General features: G+C 39.1%; 1 long non-coding RNA gene across 2 annotated transcripts in view; it reads right to left on the reverse strand.

Moving 5' to 3' along the window:
* LOC149868232 (uncharacterized) overlaps window positions 1-14,173 on the reverse strand; it is a 185,972-nt gene that overhangs the window by 93,038 nt on the left and 78,761 nt on the right. For both annotated transcript variants that reach the window (XR_016440956.1, XR_016440957.1), the window contains one exon: window positions 7,294-7,400. This is a non-coding gene — a long non-coding RNA (uncharacterized LOC149868232). The remainder of the gene's footprint in view (window positions 1-7,293; window positions 7,401-14,173) is intronic.

The following is a 14,173-nucleotide window of genomic DNA, read 5'->3' on the forward strand; positions in this document are numbered from 1 at the left end:
CTGATTTGCCTGGAATCAGACATGAGAAGGCATGTTTTTGTTCTCTTGCTGGATTACTGTAACTTCAGAAGCAAGCTCTTGGTTGAGATGCTCAGGACTGTGAATGGGAAATTCCCTTCCATGAGTATTCTGTAATATTTGCTTAAAATGTGCTATTTTAATGACCAATCCTACCAAGAAGCTTCTTCACTAGAATGTTCACAGAAAGCAAACACAAAAGAGGTGCAAACAATTAAAGTGAATTGCTTAAAAATGTGAACAAACATTCTTGGAAAATGATGTGTGGTATTCACCAACCTCTAATGCAAGGAGTAGGCAGATAGTCCTGAAAAGTGGAAGGCATTGCTTGAAGCATGGTCCTTTCCTGAGCAATTTAACAATTTGAAAGCAGGGAGATGGGTTGGTTTGGTTGGCTGGTTGATTCTGGCTTTCATACCAGGCCAATCCTTTTATTAGATCGATTGACCTATTGTGGAACCAGTACCTTTGTCTTTCCTCTGCTCTAAGTTTGCAGTGATTTTCATTCTACTTTTCTTTTGAGGACATTCAAGTTTCAATTGTCAACATTTGACCTCCATTTATACCATGTGCAAAATTCTGTACGTGTACTTCCACATTATTGGTATAAGTTGAATGCCTTTTTTAATGTTTCCAAAATATGCACCACCATTAAAGGTAAACTCACCAAACTCATTAGAGGAGTGTAATGGTACACTAGTTAAGGTGTCCCGTTATGGCTCTGGGAGACATGAATAAGAAGCCTTGTACTGGGCTTTTTTCAAGGCTGCTGCCAGTTAGCCTAGGTGTAAATGGGCACTTGGGCATTTGGGCCGGGGAATCAAAGGTAATAGAATATGATGCTTAGCCATAACACTTCCTTGTGAGCTGCTGGCTGCAAAAACTGATGTCCTTTAAATATACTAGCCTAACGGGCCACTATGTTCACATGGATCTTTTAAATATTAACGAAAGTTCATTAGAAAAAAGAGGTTTTGATGGATGAAAATTATGCAATTACTTGTGAACAGATAAGACAATTGTTTTTAACTGCAGAAGCTAGAGCCTACATCTACAAAATACTGGCACCTCTTTGCGTATGTAGGCCTGGCTATGAACAAGGATTTTAAACTACCACCTTATTGTAATTTTTCAAAAGAAGTTGAAGGGGTTTAGTTGTCAGTATTGTGCATTGTACTATGCTGCTGTGGACACCAAGAAGAGTCATACATGGTGTGCACCAATGAATTATGTTCTATTTTATTAGTGAGCTTTTCTATACAATACCTTAAAAATAGGAGACACTAGGGGAAAAAAGATTTTATAAATAAAGGAGTTAAAATAAAAGTCTTTAGCCCAGGCCAATATTTAAAACAGTATGCAAACACACGGCCTAGTCTGCAGTCCTCAGCCAGTCAAACCTCTCATTAAAACTGCAGAATATTTTGACTGACCTAATCTTAAAAAGGACAATATTTTGCATTCTGGTCTACATACAGGACTCCCCCTAGAGTTAATGAGAGTTCGGATTCATCCAAGGGCAGAAGTTAGGCCAATAAAAGTTTAAGAGGGTTGATTAATGAAAAGAAGGTGCACTAAACTGGGAGTCAGGAAACCAGAGGTTCTGGTTTCATTTTTTCTCCATAGTGCTGTGAGTATTTCTATCTAGTTCACAAACCTTATTACTTGCTGAGGCTTCATACCCCTGTCCCAGGAGGCAAGCAACTATCCATTTTACAAATAAAGTAACTCAGAGGTTGCACAAGGTCACTTCATGCAGAGCTGGAAATAGAACCCAGGTCTCATCCACTCAGTTACACAGCATTTCAAACTGATTGTGCCAAATCTATGTTCTTCACTATGTTGTCTGTAACCGCTGCTAGGCTATCCCCTACTCCTGTCATAGCTGAATACTCCTGCGACCCCTGAATCAGCCTGTACCTTTCCTGCCATGCCCAGGTGAGCCTACAATGCCTTTTACTGATTGGCTTTGAGTCTTTGGTAATTATGCCCTTGCTATTAATGACACAGAGATGGGCAAGACATAAAAGTATGCTCTTTTCAAACATTTCCTTGGAGAAAAGGGCCAGTTTATATTCTACACTACAAATCCCAGATCTAGCAACAAAACCCAGCAATCCTGAGACCTCACATGTCACTGCTATTTCACAGTCACATAACTCAGTCTCCCGTATCTCTCTAGCAGCTGGGCCACATAGAGAAGAGCTAACTAGTGCTACTAGTTACTCCTTTAGCTCAAGTAGAAGAAACCTGCGCTGAGGTTTTGAGGGTCCCGTGTTCAGCTCTACTTAGCTCATGGGTGAAAAAATAGTGTGCAATCAGACAATTAAATGTAATAATTAAAGACATAATTAAAGGCTTTAAAAGAGTAGAATCAAGGTTGATCTTGCACATTTTTTTCTTTATTGTGATTTTGGTATATTTTATTTTCAATAAATTTCAAAAATAAAAACTGTCCTAAGATTTTCTCTCCACATTAGGAGGAAGTGTCTCTCTCTCTCTCTCTCTCTCTCTCTCTCTCTCTCTCTCTCTCTCACACACACACACACACACACACACCCATATTGTGTAAAATGAGAGAGCGAATCCCTTAGTGTAAGGACAATGGAACAATTATAATTGTAAGCATGATCTGTTTTTATATTGTAAAACACTGCTTATAGATGTGAATTTGGATTTGTCATACTATTAATTTTCTACATTTTGGCTAATAGGAGTTACCCCATTAAGAAAAGGGTGGGCTACTTCACTATAGAGTGATCTTGAAAAAGAAGGCTGAGAATCATAGAATCATGGGGTATGTGTTCATGTAAATTTACATGTGCCTAAACTTAATGTGCCTTAGCCGAAGGCACATTAAGGTGATTTGGGCACATGTCTACACATGCCTACCTTAAGGCTCTTTAACACAGCTCACTGGGCAAATATGCTTGCAGCCTGACCTTGGCAGCACCCTGGACAGCCCCCCACATGCACAGCCGCACCAGGGCCTGTGGGCAGTGGGCAAGTGCTGCACTGGGAAAGTGGCCAGGGGCAGCACAACAATGAGGGCATTCCTGGCTGGGGAGCACAGAAAAAGGTGCAGGGCATGCCCATGGGCCATGGGGTCTGTCAGCAACACATGTGGAGGTGGGGCTCCTAGACTGCAGCCAGAGGTGGCTTGGCTCTAAGTGAGCAGAGGGCTTGTCCAAGCCCCTAGTGACTTGAGGCAGCTGCACCCAGCACCTACACATCCCTTAAGGCACCTTAACTATTTGCACCTAAAAAAAAAAAATTGTTTAAGGCGCATTAAGGGCATGCACTTGTAGATCCACGCCCTTAGTGAGCCTTAAAAATGGCTAAAGTACCTTAAATTGGCAAGTGTCGACATGCCCATAGAAAATTAGGGTTGGAAGGGACTTCAGGAGGTAATCTGGTCCAACCCCCTGCCCAAACCAGGGTCATCCCCAACTATATACTGAGAATGGTACGTGGTGAGTTGTGTCTGCGTGTCCAAAATGAAGACCCTGCTTATGTAACCTCCAAAAAGGTCAGACCATGGTTTAAGACTTTTTTTTGTGAAAGTGTAGTATTAATAAATGGTGAGCAATTTAGCAAATTTAGAAATTAGCAAATTTGCCCTATTTGGGCCTTTTTGGTCTTATCCATTTTATCGCTACAGAAAGTCCCTTGGCGATTAAGTTAGTGAAACAATGTATGACTGGAAAATTAAAGTATATAGAAAGATTGCTCTGCTTTTAAATGGAGGACTTCATTCATCAGGGTTGTGAAGCCAACACCTTCACCAGTACTTAATCCATAGGAGGAAAAAACCTGCTTGTATATGTGCTATTTACCTTAAATAGACAAAATTATATTTGTTTTATTCCTATAAGAAATTAATTTGAAACAAAACGTCATACATGAAGCATCACAAAACTTAGTAGCTAAGAAAACTTAGTAGAAGTCTAAGCTGCCTTGTTTAGCAGTTAATGCAGAGGTCAGGGCAGTTTGATGGCCTAGATACCCAAAAGAACATAAGCCCCAGATGTGGGACTTAAGAATTTAGCTGAAAGGGCTAGATCGACCAAGGGCCATTTAGGCAATTAACTTCCTGGGGTAGAAGCCCAGAGCTAGGGGTCTAAACTTGCTGTACAATGTATACTGTACCCCAGGAAGAGATTCACAAAAGCCTACATACTGTGTGAGAGACCAACCAAACTAGTCACTGAGAAACATTGAAACCCATCCTTTACCGGTGCTTAGATGCCTACTTTGCAGCTATAAAGTGGTCCCTATCCTAGCTCAGGATTCATAGTGTGAAATCCTCTTCTGAAGTTAGGCACTTAGTTGTTCTTTTAAAAACAGTGTAAGTATTACTCTTTTCTTTCAAAACACACCTAGAGGAGTTGCTGCTGCCTACTTTTTTGTACAAGAGATGAGTGCTTGCAATTACCACCCAAGAACTAGGAGACCGCACAATGCCTTCTTTGCATCAATGCCCCACTTCACTCACCGTCCAGCAAAGGTTCCTGACGACCAGACTGTAGAGTGTTCTGGGATGTAAGTGGTGGGACACTTCGCTAGGCAAAAAGTATGCAAGACCTATTTGACAAAGAGATGGCCATGACTTTTTACCAGTGGTTTACCAGTAAGAGAGGAGAACCTGATTAAAAATAAAAAAGTTCTGTAAATACTGTATGTACCATATACAGCTTGCATTATTTCAGTAAATAGTCCCAACAATGTAACTGAGTTTAATTTGGCCCACCTGAACCACTTACAAGAATAAGGCAAACAGGATGTTGTCAGTTAGCCTGTTAATCTTCAAAATCCCCTCATAGAGAAGCTTATTTTAACATCTCTAAAAAATGGAGATCATTATAAGTGAAGTTTCGGTCCATTTCCAGTTTAACTTGATGCAACAAAAAATTACTTGTTTTCTGCATGTTTTACATGTGAAAAATCAATCTGCAAAATGTCATGAAAAAGTAAAGTCTTTCAACTATGAAACCACCTGAATTAAATTATGAAAAATTCCAAACAAGTTGCATAGCATCTTCAGTTTCACATTGTTCTAGCATAAAATGTAATGTTGGTCTCAGTTTACTTCCTAGTGGACTGTAGTCCACATTGTAACTCAAATCACCACTAGCAGTTTCAGCAGAAGAGGCCAAGGACTGAATGGGTATGGAGGTAACATCTCTTCAAAACTATTCCTAAGGGCCATGGGGGGAGCAATGCAGGCAAGTTTGCACTGCTGTAGAGGTTCTGCACTTAAATAAAATACTTAATTTTTTCCTAATAAACTCAAATTGTATAGTATACTGCTTTTAAGGTGTTCTAATAGTTCCCATTGTTTTACACTGTACCATAAATGATCAGTACCTGAGTTATGCATACTGAACAAAAGACTAAGGTGCATAATAGCATCAAAATCAATTTGATATCTCATTAAAGCATGCAAGGAATAAGACTGGTGTTAAGATTAAAAGTACTAAAGAGATCAAGCATCTTTTAGCATTCTAAATTAATAAAAAATTGTTTAAGTGAAGTGCTCTGATAGTAATAGATTGACAGGGCATTGGTGTCACAGAATAATATAACATTTTAAAAAGCGCTTCAAAACAATCTAAGTATTTAATTGGCTTCTAAAATTAGCGCTCACTATAAACAAGAGGGTATATTTTTTATACCAGTACATGTCTTATTGCTGAGTACTTTAATGAAAACTATACACATGCACAGAGCCAAAATTTGCCTAAAAACAGATGCACAAGTCCTGCTAAAGTAGCCTGATGCTGCATGCAGGTATATAAAGACACTGTTTGCTTTAAGAGAGTGTAATACATGTGTAAATCTCACAAGTCAGTTCTAGTACAAAGGACATTGATTACCTTTAAATTACGTTTGTGTATACATGAGTTTCTGAGAGATGCATAAAGTATCTGATACCATTGTAGGAAAAAGTTTAACACGAACCATTTTTAAAAGGCATCTTACTTGCACTTTCATTATCTTTTTTGTATTGGATGATTTTTATTATTAAGACCCAGTTTTTCCAGTGCTGTGTTTATAGTACTTCCACTAAAATCAAGCCAAATCTATTAAACAGAACGGGATTTCTAAAAATGAAGGATTTGCAGCCTTGTTTGTAATATATTTTAGGATGTTTAAATGTATTATTTTATAGTAATTCAATCACATTGATGGAAATGGTGTACATTGTATAAGTAACAGAATAATAATTAAGTATTATTTGAAGCTTTTTCTTTAGACATTAACAAAAGCATATCTGCATCATATCAGTAAAATTATATTGACTTTATCCCACCAAAATTATTAGCAGAGACTGAGTACTTCATTTTGAACTGCAGACAGCTTAACAACCATTCATTATCCTTTACTATTGTCAACACAATCAATTTTTCGAATACTCAAAAGGGAGGAACAATTAGTGAAAGTTATTACATAATAATTAATATCTTTCAGAGACCAGACTGTTATCTAAAGTAAAGAGGGTATACATAATTTATGCAACCTCAAGGAAACAGAATCAGACAGAACAAGATATACCTCAGACTTCAGTACTGTACAATCTTTGTTGCTGTGCAGAAACAAAATTAAAAGAAACCATTTTAAAACTGTTTTTAAGAAATCAAACTAATTTGCATGGACATTAGGTGCTTAAGCACACTTGACTTGCCTAATGGGCTTCATTCTGCATTTGTCTTATATCGGGCTACCTATGTGGGCTGCAGTTGGACTATTCCTAATTTACACCAGTTTAAGGGGTTCACATTCAGACACATTAATTCCAATACGACCTTCAGCCTCTAATAAGATTGGGCTACTTTTTCATTTAAAATTTACTGAGATTTTTTTAAAATGAGATTTGTGAGATCTGAAAAGGTTTTTCTTTAAAAATGAACTGAAAACCAGAATTTCCTATCATTTTGTGGCTTGTTTGGTAAATAATTCCTCAGCAATCTTCACTGCAGCTTCAAGAAGGAGCCTCACAATGACAGAACTCTTGAGTTTAATTGCCAGTAAATTCTGTACATCCCCTGGAGAGATGCAGAAGGTTTTAATATCATTTCTGGTCTCATTGACTAAATACCTGTTAGAAAGGAGTTTGTGTTTACCGTGTCTCAGAGTGATGACATCCCCAGGTTTACCCATTTTCCTGGCTCTTTTGGCTTCAGGCATAAGGAACTTTTGCCAGGCCTGACACTGTCAACACACGGTCAGCTGGACATGCATCACTTTGGATTTCTTGCCTTTCAGCATTATTACCTTAGATTGGCAGAGGAGACCTCATGCTGGTCTAATTCCAGGAATAATTCCAAACAGATATTTCAGTCAGTCTCTTTTAGAAGATAAGTCACTAGCCATCTTCTGCTCTGAAACATAGAATTATTAAACTATATTTAAAAAAGTAGTGCCAAAACATGTTCATTTTTCTAGTTTAAAAATAACCTTAAAGGACAAAATCCTCTCTCTCTCACTTTCTGTGCAATACACTCATGCACATATGCGTTTATCAATTGAGAGAAAATGAATAATTTGGTCTGTAGATAGCTGGGCACAAAAATAATTACCGTTTTTTTTTTCAGGTATTTTGCTTTTTAGCATACTTGTCATAACTAATTTATATGTATTGTAGTAAAGGGGCATAGGAAGTAGCATTACCAGGTAGACCAAGTATGGAAATGGGTACTAGGAAACTATGGGCTTTTTAATCCCAGTTCTGACACTGACGTTGTATATTTTTAGTTAAATCATTTTATCTCTCTGTGGTTCCATATCTCTGTAAAACGGGGATAATAATGATAATACACCTCCTTCTACATTCCTAGCCATGAAGCTTAATACATTAGTATACTATAATATACAGCATAATGTTTTAATACAGGGGTTGGCAATATACAGCCTGTGGGCTAGAGTCGGCTCATGGAGCCACTGAAGCCCTCATTGGGGAGCTTTAACTCTCCCTGTGGCTGCAGTGCAGGTACAGCTTTTAGTTGGTGGGGAGCTGCAGTGGGGGTGTAGGAAGGCAGGGAGGAGGAGCAGTAGCAAGGATGCAGCTCTCATCAGCTGAGCTGTGCCTAAGCTCTAGTCATGGAGCAGCTCACCGGCCCTAAAGCAGGAGCAAGCAAAGTCCCCTGCCACTGTAGACACCCAGCCCACATTGAATCAGGTTGTACCAGCCTGCAGCTTGTTACAGGTTACCAGCCACTGTTTTAATATACTACATACTAGATACCACTGTTAATACAGGTTAATGAATATGTTTATTGTGCACAGAAGAAAATTAAAACAAAAAAGCCCACTGAAGTAAATTGCTAGTGAACAAAAGAACAAACCTTGTTAATAGTGTAATAGCTTGTTCCTGTTATCAATCCGTAATCAAAACTACCTATGATTTCAGTGAGAGTTCAGTGTGTAGATAGCCTTGAATGGCATGAAGGAGTAGTATTAATTAAGCTCCCAAGTCTTTCTAAGGCTAAACGAAAGCAGTATCTGTTTATCTTGGGGCGGGAGAGCAAGAGTTGTTGGAACTGAAGGGCTGGAATAGATTCTTCTTTAAAAAAATGCAGTTTATGGGTCTAAGCTCCTTCAGGGACTTGGGCATTCATGTCTAGTGCACTCTCCATTGAAGGAGTCACATAGTGGTTGCTCTACACCAAACATCAGCCCTAAGTAGCAGCTGCATGCAGTCTTGCTGGAAGACCTTGCAAAGGTGCTGCATGTGTTGAGTCCTTGAACAAGATTTTTAAATGCATTTAGATTCTTATCTCCCGCATGCCTATCTGTATCTTTGGGCACCCAAATACCTCTGAAATAAAGTGGCAGCTGCAGCTTGTGTCCACTTTCCCTGCCCACCATGGAACCACATCACTTCAAAGTAACAAAAGAAATTAATGGCAACAACAAGGAAATCAGACAAAAGAGATAAATCTGTAAAATTACTTGTGATGCTTCAACCCCAAGTGTAAGCTGTTATGTACAATGGGAAGCAGGAAGGTCCAGAGGCCATGGATCTGGGCATGCATTCTGTTCCTACTTTTGCTGCAATCCTGGACAAGTCATACACTGCAATTTTCCCCACTTTTAAAATGAGGTGCCGATATAACTTCTTTTGCAAGGAACTTTAATACCAATAAATGAAAGATTACTATAAATGAAAGCAACCTATAAATAAATGAACTAAGTATTAATTATATCAATACCCGTTACAGGACTGGAGGTGTAGATGGATAACATTTTAAAACAAAAAAGTCAAGCTTTTTTTCACATTTTATCCATGCTGGTATTTTGTAGCATAAGATTCCATATAGTGAGAGGGCAAATTCTACCTCCCTCTGATATACACAGAAGGCTCTAGTCTATTTGTGTGGGGGGGTTTTTGATCCCTCCCTTCTATGAGGAACAGTCCCTCCTACTACTCAGATAAAACAGTACTTTCACAAGTGCTGAATTAGCACACAGGCCAAAAGACTTTTGTCTTAATCACGACCCATAATGCAGAAGTTAACAGCACTACAAAATCATAAACCTTCAGGAAAACCTAAACTCTAAAAAAATTATTTTCTGGGTCTGAGTATCAGACCTCATATCAGAAAAAATATGTTCTCGAGTCTAAGTTAATTCTATTTTGCAGTATCTTATTAGATATCCTTGAATAAAATTGTAGTAAAAATCACATTGTAATATATTGTATTTGAGCACTGCCCTGACATAAGGGTACTTATTTATAACAAGTTGCATGGTCATGTCCATAACCAGTGCTATATTATAATATAATTGGACTTAGCATTTGCTAAATATGATCATACAATAAAGACATACATGAAGAAGAGTTCCACTATTTTACTCTGTGCAATTTTGCACCCCCTCACAATACTGCCTACTACAACATATAGGTAGGGAGCTCTGTAAATCATGTTGGAAGTGCCCCCCACAGCAGCTACTTCATTTAGCCACTTGCCTCCTACCACCCCTGCCTGGCAGAGGGACCCCACCAGCTGGGCTGTTTGCCACTGATCACCAGGGAAGCAAAAACCACAGCATATTTAAAACAGTGGCAAACAGCCTCCCTGGTTGGGGGTAGGGGTGGGAGTGTGGAGCAATTGGTGAATTGAAAATATTAAAGGAGCCACTGTGGGGGAACTTCTAGCAAGATTTATAGAGATCCCTACATACAGGTAATGTTGCTTTATTTTATGTAAAAGCAAGTAATAGCATGAAATCTACAGTTGTACAAAACATTTCTCAGGAATGATTTTGTAACTATTTTTTAAAAATATTTTGCTTGGTGAGTTTTGGCAAGTAATTCTGAAATGAGAAAACCCCAACAACTATACATGTAACTAGCGGAGATGCCAATTCTTCACCATATTAATTTGCCTATATGTTATAGTCTGATCCTTTACCCATAGTCTGTCTTTCAGATCTTAAGCCCCTGAGGCAGGGATTGTCTCTTTTCTGTGTTTGTACAAGGCTCATAGTAATAATTTATTTTATACTCCAGCCATGGCTATTTTATAAGGTCATCTGCCCCATTTAAGCTCAATGGGTCGACTGACGTGTGTAAAGTTAAGCATGTGTGTAAGGCCCTGAGCGGCAAATGACAGCAGACTACTGAATCCATACAGAGACCCAGTGACTCCATCAGGGCTCCTTGCAGACATGTCAGTCCGCCTAAACCAGTGGTTCTAAACTTCAATATATTTGAGGCACCCCTCAATAGACTTGAGGCATCCGTTGGAAAATGCCAGCTTTTAGTTAGCTTTCACTCCTTTTTTGAATACAGAAAAATAATAGAGCAATTATTTTCTTTCAGAGAACTTAGAAAGACCACAATGGGCCAGAATATTTCTAATACTACAGATTCCTATTTGAAAACTCTGGGTTTACCTTGAGAATCATGTTTGCACAACTAACAGCATTAACATTGTGTGGCACCCCATGGCTCCCTTAAAGGGATCTTATGTCACCCTGGTTGAAAATCACTAGCCTAAACATTGCCAGCTGCAAGAGCACACACTAAGTCTTTACAGAATTAGGAGCCTAACAATTAATTAAAACAAAAAGTTGTTTCAGCTGTGAGTTCTTACTTGAACCATAATTAAACAAAAGATTTTTCTAGTCTTTCATTTCTCACTAGCATAATTAAAAAAAATATAGAAAGGGGGGGTTGATTAACCATGAAATTGCAGAAGAACTGCTGACATTTTTATTTCTTCTGCATATTTTAATGATAGGAATGAAAGATCTGGATGTATGATCAAACTCATTCAGGAAAAAGAAGAAATTGTTTGAACGTTACCTAACCACCTAACTGAAATCCAAGATTTCAGAGGATTCGAATTTAGTTCCAGTAAGTATCATCTGTACTGGTTATGTTAAACTAATATATAACAAGTAATCAGACTTTTTTAAAAAATTAATTAATTTATTTTTAAACAGTACCTGGATGCGCATTATAGTGCAGGCTGCTTTCAGTTACTTTTCTATGTGTTTTTAAATTATAATTTATTTATTAGGCCTTGATGCTGCTAATACTTAATCACATACACAACTTTACTTTTGAATAGTTACACTAAAGACAATGGAGACTATTCACATTAGTTAAGTCGCACAAATGCTTAATGTCCAGATCCAAAAGGGGACATAGGTATCTATCCCCTGTGTTAATGCCAGAGTCCCCTGCACAATGCCTGCAGAAAATCAGGCACTGCAGAACAGGTTCCACAAAAACCAGCACTCTAAGGGAAGCCATCTAAAGGTAGCATAGTGATCATGTTTAAGATAGCTAATTGGGAAATTATAAGGATAGAGGTGTGTCTTAATTCTATTCTGTCTTGGGTTTACATGTCTTAGTGCTACCAGGAAGTGCCTTCCTCTATTTGGGATTCATAGCCTGTAGCACTTGCATGAAGGTAGGTGCCCTTGCCTTTTCTTTTAAAATGGAAATGTAGGTCACAGTTTTCTTTTAAAACATGGCTGGAGGAGGAATTGGTATTGGTGTTCTGCTTTTATATGATAACTTAGCTTTTAGAATACTCAGGCAGGATGCAGAAGACCAGCATTCACAAGTTCCTCTACATAAGGGGCTTTAAAACCACATAATCCACATGCATACCCTAGGCTACAGAGTCATGCTCCCTCTTGTCCCAAGAATCTTTAATTCTTTCCTGCTAAATGGAATGGTTTCACCAGGAGCACTGGACATTCCTCCCCCACCCTCCTCCAACTGCCCTATGATAAAGGCACTCTCCAAAGGTACTTCTGATCACAGGCAGATGCAAAACTGTTGGTGCCTGGGGAAGTCAAGTGTCAAGCACTGAAACACCTCTACTGTTACGTGACAGCTGAGGGGAGATTTTCACATTTTTGAATTTAGGCACCTATATCCTGTTTAAGTACCACATTAGATGCCTTTGTGGATGTAGATATAAGTGTTTGCAAAGTATGACCACTGATACTTTCTCTAATTACATAAATGGACCTAGTACTAATTTCAAATCGCATATGCTTCAAAGCAACTGCAGGGTAGGAAAAAATATATAGATGCACTTGGAATGAGATTGAATACAGGAAAAACCCAGAAGCTGAATTCAGATGAGCATGGCCATGCGGTATGAGGTGACACAGACCCATCTGCCGTGTCACACGCTGCACATTCAGGCATTCCCTGCACAGCTATTTTGCAGCGTGTGGGGGGAGGGGGGAAGGGAGGCGAGGGCGGGTTGATGCCGGGAGATCTCAGCATAAAAAATACCCATGCAGAAAAAAAAGTTGGGCAGAACATACGCTAGCAGTGCACACCACACAAAACGAGATCCTGACCACCTGAAGCCGCACTCCAACTGCTGGCCAGGCTCCCAGCTGCAGGAGCACCATGGCTGCAGCTTCCCTGGACCCCAGAACCACAGGTAAGGCTGCTGACGCCAGCACAGTTGCCCACCCCGGCCTCCTCTAACCAACCCGGAGTAACCTGCCACACGCCAGAGTGCATGTGGCATGGGCGTTCCCTGGGGGCAAGCAGCAGTGGCACAAGGTGTGCCGCTCTTTCTTTTCCCTGGGGAACAAACATCCGCATTTATGTGGACACGGCTAGAGTGTATAACTTTGAAAAACAACAGGTCTCTCCAGATGCCCTGAAATGGTCCCTGGCAAAGCAAAAATTGGGAAGTGATAAAATGCAATTTTACCCTGAAAAGTAACTATAAACACAGTTTCATAGTTTCTAGGGTTGGAAGGGACCTGAGTAGATCATCTAGTCCAACCCTCTGCCATGGCAGGAAAGAGTACTAGGGTCAAACGACCCCAGCAAGGTGTACCTCTAGCCTCCTCTTAAAGACCCCCAGGGTAGGAGCCAGCACCACTTCTCGTGGAGTATGCTGTCTTGTGTTTGTTGTCCTTCAATTATTATTCCATACCAGTTATGTTCAGTTTAGATAAAGTATTCTACAGACTCCCTCTGTAATTTGAAAGTTCATCAGTCACAATGGTTTGCTGGGTTAAATTCTGGTGTCGCTCACACCTGAGCAATGCTTTTCACTGTGGTTTTACAGGTGTAATTGTTTGGGCTTGTAATTAGAATTCAGTAATCAAGGCCTTCAGGCTGCAAGCTTGCACGCACGCGCACACACACTTAAGTCTATGCTTGTGACTATTCTAATAGTCCTCAATGGGACTATAACCAAACAGAAAGTTAAATACGTGTGTAAGCATTTTCAAGATCAAAACCCAAACCTGTTTTTTGTGGTGTTTGCTTGTTTTTTTAATGCACAAAAAAAAAAGAAAATCAACTCGGTCATGCTTAGCTATGCTGGTTCTGTCAAACTACAGAAACAAAATGTTATTTATACAATGTTATTTTTTCTTCCAATTTTTCATGGCATTGTTTCTGTTCTCTGATCAGATGATCTAATTTTTATAAACAGGTAAAGGTCTGATTATCTCATTGGGGTTTTACTTTTCCCTGAAAAAGGAAAGAATTGAAAGTGAGAAGCAGACAATAAGTCTGAAGAACTTTAGAAAATGTTAAAACTGCTTTTTCATAAAGAGCATAATTATATTTGGCCAAGTATATAGAACTTAGCCTTAAAGATATCAAGGTTTTTCCTGCCTGGTAGGGAGACATGCATACTTCTTTTCAACAGAA

This window comes from Crocodylus siamensis, chromosome 3, assembly GCF_052110815.1.
Source record: "Crocodylus siamensis isolate JL-2025a chromosome 3, ASM5211081v1, whole genome shotgun sequence".
NCBI lineage: Eukaryota > Metazoa > Chordata > Crocodylia > Crocodylidae > Crocodylus > Crocodylus siamensis.